The following is a 9,460-nucleotide window of genomic DNA, read 5'->3' as shown; positions in this document are numbered from 1 at the left end:
TTTGATGTTCTCAACAAATCGTTTCCCTTTAAACCAATAATTTATGACTAAGACCTAAAGGTATAAACTTTCAACATATGTGTACTTTTTGTATAACAAATATATGAGCAAAATTTCAAAAAAAGTAAAAACTAAGGTGTAATGATGCCAAACAGTTTAGAAAAATATATAATATGATTAGATAATTAACTTGTGGCATGACAGAAAATATTCTAACAATTCGGTTTTCACACGCGTAAGATACAGAGAAAATTAGTAATGTAAAGGAAGCAAAATTAAGCACTTCAAAAATTATTTTTTTACGGCAGTATGGTGTTTTGAATGTAGCAGAAAAACTCATTTGCAAAGTGGATGAAATTATTTATTATTGTGCAGTTGATGAACTTTACCCTTAGATTAGAACAGCACATTCCAAAAGATGATTAAAAGATTTAGAAATTGGAGACAATGTTATACCAATGCAAAGAGTAGATCGAGGTGGACTGTAGGAATATCATAGGAGTTATGCTGAATAATGCTGAAAATTGATATTTCGAACGCGCCCATGCCATAACTACGGTAGGCAGAGCTCCTCGAAAAAAATCAGATTTTGACATTTAATGAAGTGATTCTTAATAGTTTTTGAGCGTATTTTCAACAGAATATACAATATTCCTTTCGTAGCTAAGTTTTAGTGGCGATTTAATGGCGATTTAATGTACATTGATGTGAATAATTGAGATATTCAAAGTCTAGAAGTCGTCTCAATTTTTCAAAATGGCGGATGGAAATGTAGATCCAAAAAGTTCGACCAAGTCTTATGCTGAAGCAGTTTCTCCTAAAGACAAAACGTCAAATGATCAGTCAGTAAGTGAAGTTAAACCAATCTTCATCTTGGAACAAGACTTATTTGGTTCTAATAAGCCCTCACAAGACCAGTACCTCACTCATCTCGAGCTATACAGATCTGTTGAACATCTTGTAGACCCCAGTCATTTGAAAGCTTTACAAAGGGTTAGGGGATTATGGAGATTATATTTTGACAATCAGGAAGACCGAGATAAAACACTCACAAATGGTCTTGTTATTCGTAAAAAGCTAATACAAACATATGCTAGAAATCCCAAAACTGCTGAAAATGAAGATCCTAACAATGTTCGAGTAAGAATAAAAAATATACCTTGCTCAGCAGATGACGGTCAAATTCAAAGAGCCCTTGAATTTAATCACTGTGTAGTACATACATTATTTCGTGAAAGGCTACGAGTCGATGGACGCGTAACAAATTGTCAGACTGGCGATCGCATTGCAATATGTGACCCAATACCAAATCCTTTGCCAAAAACTTTATTCATAGGTAAATACAAAGCAGTGGTACTCCATCGAGGTCAAGTTGACACCCGTACAAACATTAAATGCAATAAATGTCTACAAGAGGGACATAAATCTTATGAATGCCCAAACGATTGGGTGTGTCGAACATGTGGTGGCAGCGGTCATAAAGCAAGCTATTGCACTACTTGCCCAGATGATTGGGTATGTCAGACATGCGGGAAGTCCGGTCATACAGCAAAATACTGTAATGCAGACTCCGATTCTTCTAGTGAAGATAGCCAATCTGAATCAGAATCAGATTCAGACATTCCCACACATCCAGAAAGCTGTCAAAAGGATGCTTCACAAACAACCCAAGCAGCTGAAGCAGAACAAAAAACGCCTAGCTTTACTTTTAACAAACAGGCAAGCAACAATCTTGAAAATCATTCAAACCTAAGTGAAAAAAAGGAACAACGACATGTCAAAAAGGCTAAACGAGCAAAAAATAAAAAGGACAAACAAAATTCAAATAAAGATCAGCCGAGCATGGAACGCTTCCTAGCAGAAGCCTTTAGAACTCCATCAAATAAAATCAATGAAGAGAAAAAAACACGTACTAAACAAACAGCAAGTACTCCTACTGATGAGCTTCACAAGAGAGAAGAACCAGTGAAAAAAACAAAATCCTAAGCTCATCTTAATTAAAACTATCAACTACAAATCTTCATGTGTTTTAAATTGTATATATTGTATATATTTCTTTGTTTGCTTTGTATTATAAACATAGACTGTGTTTATCAAGTGAACAAAATTGTAATTTGTGAATGTGATGTCTATATTGTAGATAGCATACATTCAAAAGAGAAATATCAGAATAGTTGTTTATTTAAAAATGTAGTAAATACAGCATATATGAAATTATTTGTAAATGAAAAATGTATAGACTATGAATATAAAGGTGGTAAATCTTCTTGGATAAAAAATATTGTTCCATGCACATCTAAAACAAATGAAAAATGCTTAATTGGTTGGAGCACTAAATTAACGAAATGCAGTATTCATAGACACACTTTAATCCTTTGTCATAATATATTCTTGGAATCAAGTAAAAAACAGCCAGTCTTGAAGTATAAAAGTACAGTTTCGGTAAATGACAATCTTCCGATGTTCTTTTCTTCAGGATACGAACATATTTCTACACAGTTATTTTTTATAAACATTAACGAAACAGCCAAAAATATCCAACTGTTCTTGAACTTAGATATCACACACTTCTTTGTTGTGCACATATTTCCAGAATTAAGCACTTCTAGTAAAGTCATTTGGCTAACAACATTCTGTGACACGATTAATTCCATATCTGTAAAAAAATATAAAAGTTGTAAATACAAAAGAACCACCCGCGCTATCAAAATTACAGTAAATGACAATGCTAATGTTTACAAAATACAAGACGTTTTCAGAAAGTCAGTAATGAAACTAAAAATAGAAATTAACTTTACCTGTGCTATTTATAGGTCTAAAAATAACTACATGTTTATCTGGGTCACGATACATAGAACAGGTTTATACATTTTGCCAGATTTAAATAAATCGTTTAAGAGATCAACAATTAAACTTCTTTAATACTATAATGAAAACAAAAAACTTCCACATTTGCTCACTTAATTGTCAAGGTTTAGCGAGAAAGGAAAAGCGCTTTAGATTATTCTCTTGGTTTCAACAGCAGAAATGCGACATTTTAATGGCACAAGAAACTCACTTGTCAAAAGATTTGATAAAGCAAATTAACAATGAATTCCATGGCAAACATCTTCACAGCCTAGGCACAACAAATTCAAGGGGAGTTTCTTACTTTATTAATAAATCACTAGACTTTAAATTAATTAATGAATTTTGTGATAAAGAAGGGAGAATTATTATAATTAATATAGAAATTCAAGATAAGATTTTTACCTTAGTAAACTTGTATGCACCTAATGAAGTTCATGCAAGAAACCAATTTTATAAAAAAGTAAGTAAATTAATTGAAGAACACACTCTTGGTGCTCTAATAGTAGGGGGGGATATGAATGATTTACTCTCAGCTTTAGATACAAAGAACAATAAATTACATAAAAAGTTTAAAAAGCCAGTCAATGGTTTAAAACAATTAATTAAAACACATAAATTGATAGACATTTGGAGACAATTAAATAAAGATAAAAAACAATTCACATGGAAAAGAAAAAATTCTACAAATGAAGCTAGTAGAATAGACTTCTTTATAATATGCACACAAGCACGCCTAAGTACTGTATCTGCTGATATCAGGCCTGCACAAATTTCATTCACAGACCACCAGGCTATTTCGCTTAAATTAGACATTTATGCAAATAATCGGGGTAAAGGATATTTTAAAATGAATAACAGTATATTGACTGATACTCAGTACAATAAACTAATAAATAAGTTAATTGAAAAGTATGAGCAAAATTTTAATCTTACAAATGTCCTAAATCAGTGGGACCTGCTAAAAACTGACATAAGAGAGTCTACTATCCAATACTGTAAATCAAAAGCCAGAGAAAGGAAAAATAATATTTTAATAATGGAAAACAAACTAAATCTTTTAAATGAAAGATTAGACAAATTACCTGATAGGAAAAATAATGAACTTTTTAATCAAATAAAAAATTTAGAAAAAGATTTAGAAGAGATATACTCTTTAAAAGCCAAAGGAGCCCAAGTTAGATCAAGAATAAAATGGGTAGAGGAAGGGGAAAAAAATACTAAGTACTTTTTATCTCTAGAAAAAAATAGACAGGCTAAAAAATCTATTAATAAATTAAAGACCAAAACCGGTGAGGTTACTGTTGATCAAAGTGAAATTTTAGATGTAAGTAAAGAGTACTATAAATCTCTGTACAAAAGTACATGTCCCGAAACTGAAATTTTAAAGACATACATAGAAAATACCCCCATTGATCATTCTTTAAATCCTTGTGAAAGCAAACAAGTGGATGGTAAATTAACTTTAGAAGAGCTAACATCTTCTATTTATAATATGAAACTAAATAAGACTCCAGGCAAAGATGGCTTAACAGTTGAGTTTTATCGACAATTTTGGCCAAATTTAAAACATATTGTATTGAATGTTTCTAATACATGTTATGATAATGAAACTTTATCTGAGACCCAAAAGATTGGGATAATATCATTGATTTTTAAAAAAAATGACCCTTTGTCCTTAGATAATTACCGTCCAATTACTTTATTGAATACTGATGTAAAACTTATTACATATACTTTAGCACAAAGACTAAAAAAAATCTTACCCCTAATTATACATAGAGATCAAAATGGTTATGTTAAAAATCGATATATAGGATTTAACGTACGCCAAATTCAAGATATTATAGATTATGCTGAAAACTTTAATATTGATGGAGCTATACTATTTATTGACTTTTCTAAAGCGTTCGATTCACTCGAATGGGACTTTATGCTGGAATCATTAAAAAAATTTGGATTTAATAAGTCTTTTCAAAAGTGGGTCAAAACACTTTACCATGATATAAAAGGATGTATTTTAAATAACGGGTGGATTTCTGAAACCTTCGGGATTCAACGGGGAATTCGACAAGGATGCCCTTTAAGCGCGTTATTGTTTGTTTTATCAGTTGAAATACTGGCTTGTAGGATAAGGGATAATAATGATCTGAAAGGGATACAAATAAAAATTGATAAAAATACTCACAGCCTAAAAATCTCACAGCTAGCAGATGATACAACTCTCTTTCTAAGATCTAAAAATGAAATAAAAAATGCACTTAATTTAATAGAAACTTTTGGATCTTTTTCAGGGCTTAAACTTAATAGAAATAAAACAGAAGGTATATGGTTAGGTAAACTAAAACACTGCAAAGACAAATTTGAAAGTATCAATTGGAAAGATACGGTGAAAAGTCTTGGCATTTATTTTGGCCTGAACAAAAAAGAATGTGAAACAATAAATATAGAAAGACAGTTTGAAAAATCAGAAAGGATACTAAATGATTGGAAGAAAAGAAAATTGAGTATGATAGGAAAAATAACTATAATTAAAACACTAGTTATTCCCAATATAACATACGTTGCTTCATTGATAAATCTAAGCAGTGAAATTATTAGTCAATTTAAAAAAATCTTATCTAATTTTTTATGGGAGGGTGGTAGCGAGAAAGTTAAACGCTCAGTGTTAAGAAAAGATTATATTGAAGGGGGATTAAAAATGACAGATATTGACGCATACATTGAGGCTATTAAAATAAATTGGGTTAAAAGATTAACTGATGAAACTTGTGCTAACTGGAAAATCATACCTACTTTTTATTTTAGAGAGTTTGGGGAAAATAATTTAATATTTAAAATGAATCTTAATACTCATAAGTCACTAGAAAACCTTAAAAAATTACCTACATTTTACTTTGAAATTTTGAAATGTTGGATTAAAAATGGAGGTGGAAAGACGAAAGTACCTGATAATTATAGAGATATAAGAAAGCAAGTTATTTGGGGAAACCAATATATAAAAACAGGTGGTAAAAGTTTATATTATAGTAATTGGGTAAAGGAACACATAATTTTTGTTAATGATGTAATTGATGATAAAGGAGAAATTTCTCATAAAATATTAGATAAACTTAAAAAGAAACAAAATTGGATTTCCGAAATATGTTCCCTTCGGAAAGCTTTACCCAAAAGTTGGATCCAAAAATTAAAGAGCAATATATCAAAACATACTAAAATCAACATTACACAAGACATTAAAATGTTAAGTAATGGATTGTATTACGATCTAGACAAAATTAAGTTTAAAGAAATTTATAATATTATTATCAGGACAAATAAAGAGCTTCCAGTAGGTTTTTGCTCATGGAAAAACCAACTATCAGGTGAAAATGTTATATATTTCATTAAGAAAAATTTATCTTTCACCTTTCTTTTTTTAAAAGATAATAGATTAAAAATGTTTAGATGGAAATTACTGCATAATATTTTAGCTATTAACCATAATTTGTATCGCTGGAAGGTAGTTAATAGTGAAAACTGTGAACTATGTTCTAAATCTGATAGCTATAATCATTTTTTCTTTGAATGCACATGGGTAAAAAATTATTGGACATTTCTACACAAAATATTTATGTATCTTAATATTGGGCAACATGTTTTTTGTCTACAAAATCTTGTAGTAGGGTACAAAATTGAAGATGTGGATTATCATGTACTTAATCATATTATAACAATTGTTTGCTTTGTGATTTATAAATGTTTTTATTTATCCGAAAAGAGAACCAAATATGTGAATATGATGTCAGTCCTAAAAAACGAAATTGATACACAAATTTTATATCATCCGGAAAATTCCTTTTTGAGAAAATTTCAAAGAAAAATTTTAGAAAATTGATTCTTTGGCTGTCACATTTATAGTTGATTGACCTACATTTTTGAGAATCACAAAAATGTCATTGAAATAAAAAGAAGACAAATTTCTAACGAAATTGCTTTTTACTTTTTTTGTTTGATTATCATATATAGTATATCATTCAATGTTTAGCGTACTTGAAAGATAAGACACTATCTAAAAACTACCATAATTCAATTATACTGACCTCTTAATCCGATCGAAACCATGCTCTTTCACTTTCGATTAATCCAAAACTAAAAGCTAAACAAAAGACGGTCAAAGTTCCGTTTTTCTTTTCATTGTGAAGTAAAGTACATGTTGTAGACAGCTATTACTCTGTTAATTGTAACTAACACGCAATACTACATGTATGTAAAATTATAAAAAGTTTACCAATAAAATCCCCTGGTTTATTGGTAATTAACCATACAGGGCAGAACCTTAATGCCATTGTTGTAACATTAAGGAGATTTGTTAACAACTATTATAGTAAAATAAAGTATCTGAAGTTGTAAAAAAAAAAAAAAAAAAAAAAAAAAAAAAGAAAATTGATATAAAAAAGAAACAAAAGTTGGAATCATGATTGTTTTAATGAGTTGAAATCAAATCGAAAATATTCAGATAGAGGATTTGACGATGTTGGACATTCCAGAGAATAATAAGGTTAACGTCATGAAAGCAGTACAACTGTTATCAAGGCCATGCTCACTGTAGTTATTGGGGTGGCTGTAAGACAAGCACGTGTAAAAACAAAAGATTGAGCTTATTGTGTAATTCCAGATGTCATGCTAACTTGTCTTTTGCAAAAAATTGGTTATTTGATCTAAAAGGTTTTCATTTGTTTCCAATACAAATTTATGATATTACATATGCAACTTTTTATTATGATTTATGTTTGAAAATAAATGGTAGAAGGGTTTTATTTTATTTTTGTTTTAATGACTTTGTCACTTTACACCAGTAGTCCGTAGTTAGCCGACAACAAGCTGTTTATCTGAATTTGCAGAAGGTGTCATGCTCTCGTAATACATTGTTACTTTGCGTCCGTCGTTTGTCTGTAATTTTCTAACATTTAAAAAATAATACTAATACACACGAAAAAAAAGAAAAAAAAACACAATCAATCAAAGCTTAAATTTCAAAAAAACAAACACCGAATAATATCTACTAAAAAATAAACAAACAAACAAATAAATAAATAAATAAATAAATAAATAAATAAGAGAAAATAGTAAAAAAAATAAAAAAATAACTGACAATCGACAAAAAAATTTTTAGACTTACAATCCCAAAGAAAGGAGTTTTTAATAAAACATTTAAAGCAAAATAAGAAACAAAGATAACTCAAAGATAATGTTTTGTACAAGTTATTATCTTTTTCTCAACAAAAATTGTACAAGCAACTACTGGTACAATTATAATTTTACAAGTAATAACTTGTATGATGGCATCATATAAGTAATTACTCTTACAAAGTTTTTGTACAAGTAATAACCTGTACAAAATAATAAAATGTACACAACATATATACGAAATAAAATCACATATATTCTAGAAATCTGTAAATTTTAATTATCCAATTAATATGGCTGTGTTATGGTATTGTTGATTATGGCGTTTTTTGACGACCTTGACTACCCATGAGGGTTTTGCACGGTCGGGATATCAATAATGCCGGGTACTTTTTGTATCAAACTGTTATTAGTTTTAACAGTAGTAATCACTTAGCACTGTTTTTTTTTTATATCAATACACGGTTTATCAAACCAAGATAAATATAAACATACAAGGTTATAAAAAGTAAATATTTGAAATTTATACAATTGAACCCACATAACACGAAATATCTAACACTTTTAAGTATTAAGGTACACAATAAATAATTGTATTTTACGTAGGTGTTATGCTAAAGGTGCAATGAAGTGCCTGTATTCCTCTGACTTTTCAGTCTCGTTCAGTCTCGTTGAAATCTCGTTCTTGAATTATTTCCAAAACATGTGATACAAGTGGAAAATATCAATGAATTTTAAAAATAGTATGATCAAACATAACTCTGTGAAAAAATTGTGTATTTACATTGAATAGTTTTTGAGTAATCCAGTTTTCAAATTTTACGACCAATCAAGTCAGTACTTTTAGCTTAAATTTTGAGAAAATGGGTTTGGGATACAAAAAATGATTTTACAAGAATCATGTACATCCTATATCATTTTGGTGTTTTCAATTTTCTTAGATATGTATTTTTCCGAATCATTTATAACAAAAAAGTTGAAATAATATGCATTGTGTTCTTAAAACTGAGAAAAATCCCTAAAATACAAAATTGACAGCATGGTGAATTTTACACAAAAAAGCGTCAAAATATGATAAAACTTTCTTATATTAACACCTACCTATAGTTTTTTTTAAGTAAAATTTATTTAGATGCATCCACTTCTTCTTTATAGAAAATCTGAAAAAAAGTTTAATTGTGGAACTTAGATTTTTTTCAATACAATAGCACAAAAATATGTTAAAATAGATGAAAAATGGAAAAATAATCAAAATTGGAAATTTTCAAAGGCCGTAGCAAAAAAAGAAGTGCACCAGCATATCATTTTTTCTTCACCAATCATTTTGTTACAGTCTTATAAATCCAAAAATCAGGTTAAGAAAAAAAGTTTAATTCTAGAAATTTTTGGATACTCAGAGGTGTACATCCTTAAGCTTATTATTGGAAAAGTTTACTGTTTGTGA

General features: G+C 29.2%; 1 long non-coding RNA gene across 1 annotated transcript; it reads right to left on the bottom strand.

Moving 5' to 3' along the window:
• Positions 1 to 2,163: 2,163 nt before the first annotated feature.
• Positions 2,164 to 7,072, bottom strand: LOC143056274 (uncharacterized). The gene is made up of 3 exons (XR_012972279.1): positions 6,930 to 7,072; positions 5,036 to 5,084; positions 2,164 to 2,656 (listed from the first exon to the last, which is right to left on the bottom strand). It is a non-coding gene; the product is annotated as an uncharacterized LOC143056274 (long non-coding RNA).
• Between the last annotated feature and the right edge of the window lie 2,388 nt (positions 7,073 to 9,460).

The sequence above is a fragment of the Mytilus galloprovincialis genome, chromosome 13 (assembly GCF_965363235.1).
Source record: "Mytilus galloprovincialis chromosome 13, xbMytGall1.hap1.1, whole genome shotgun sequence".
In the NCBI taxonomy this organism is placed as follows: domain Eukaryota; kingdom Metazoa; phylum Mollusca; class Bivalvia; order Mytilida; family Mytilidae; genus Mytilus; species Mytilus galloprovincialis.
Note: the sequence above shows the minus strand (reverse complement) of the source record. Positions and strands in the feature narration are given on the sequence as shown.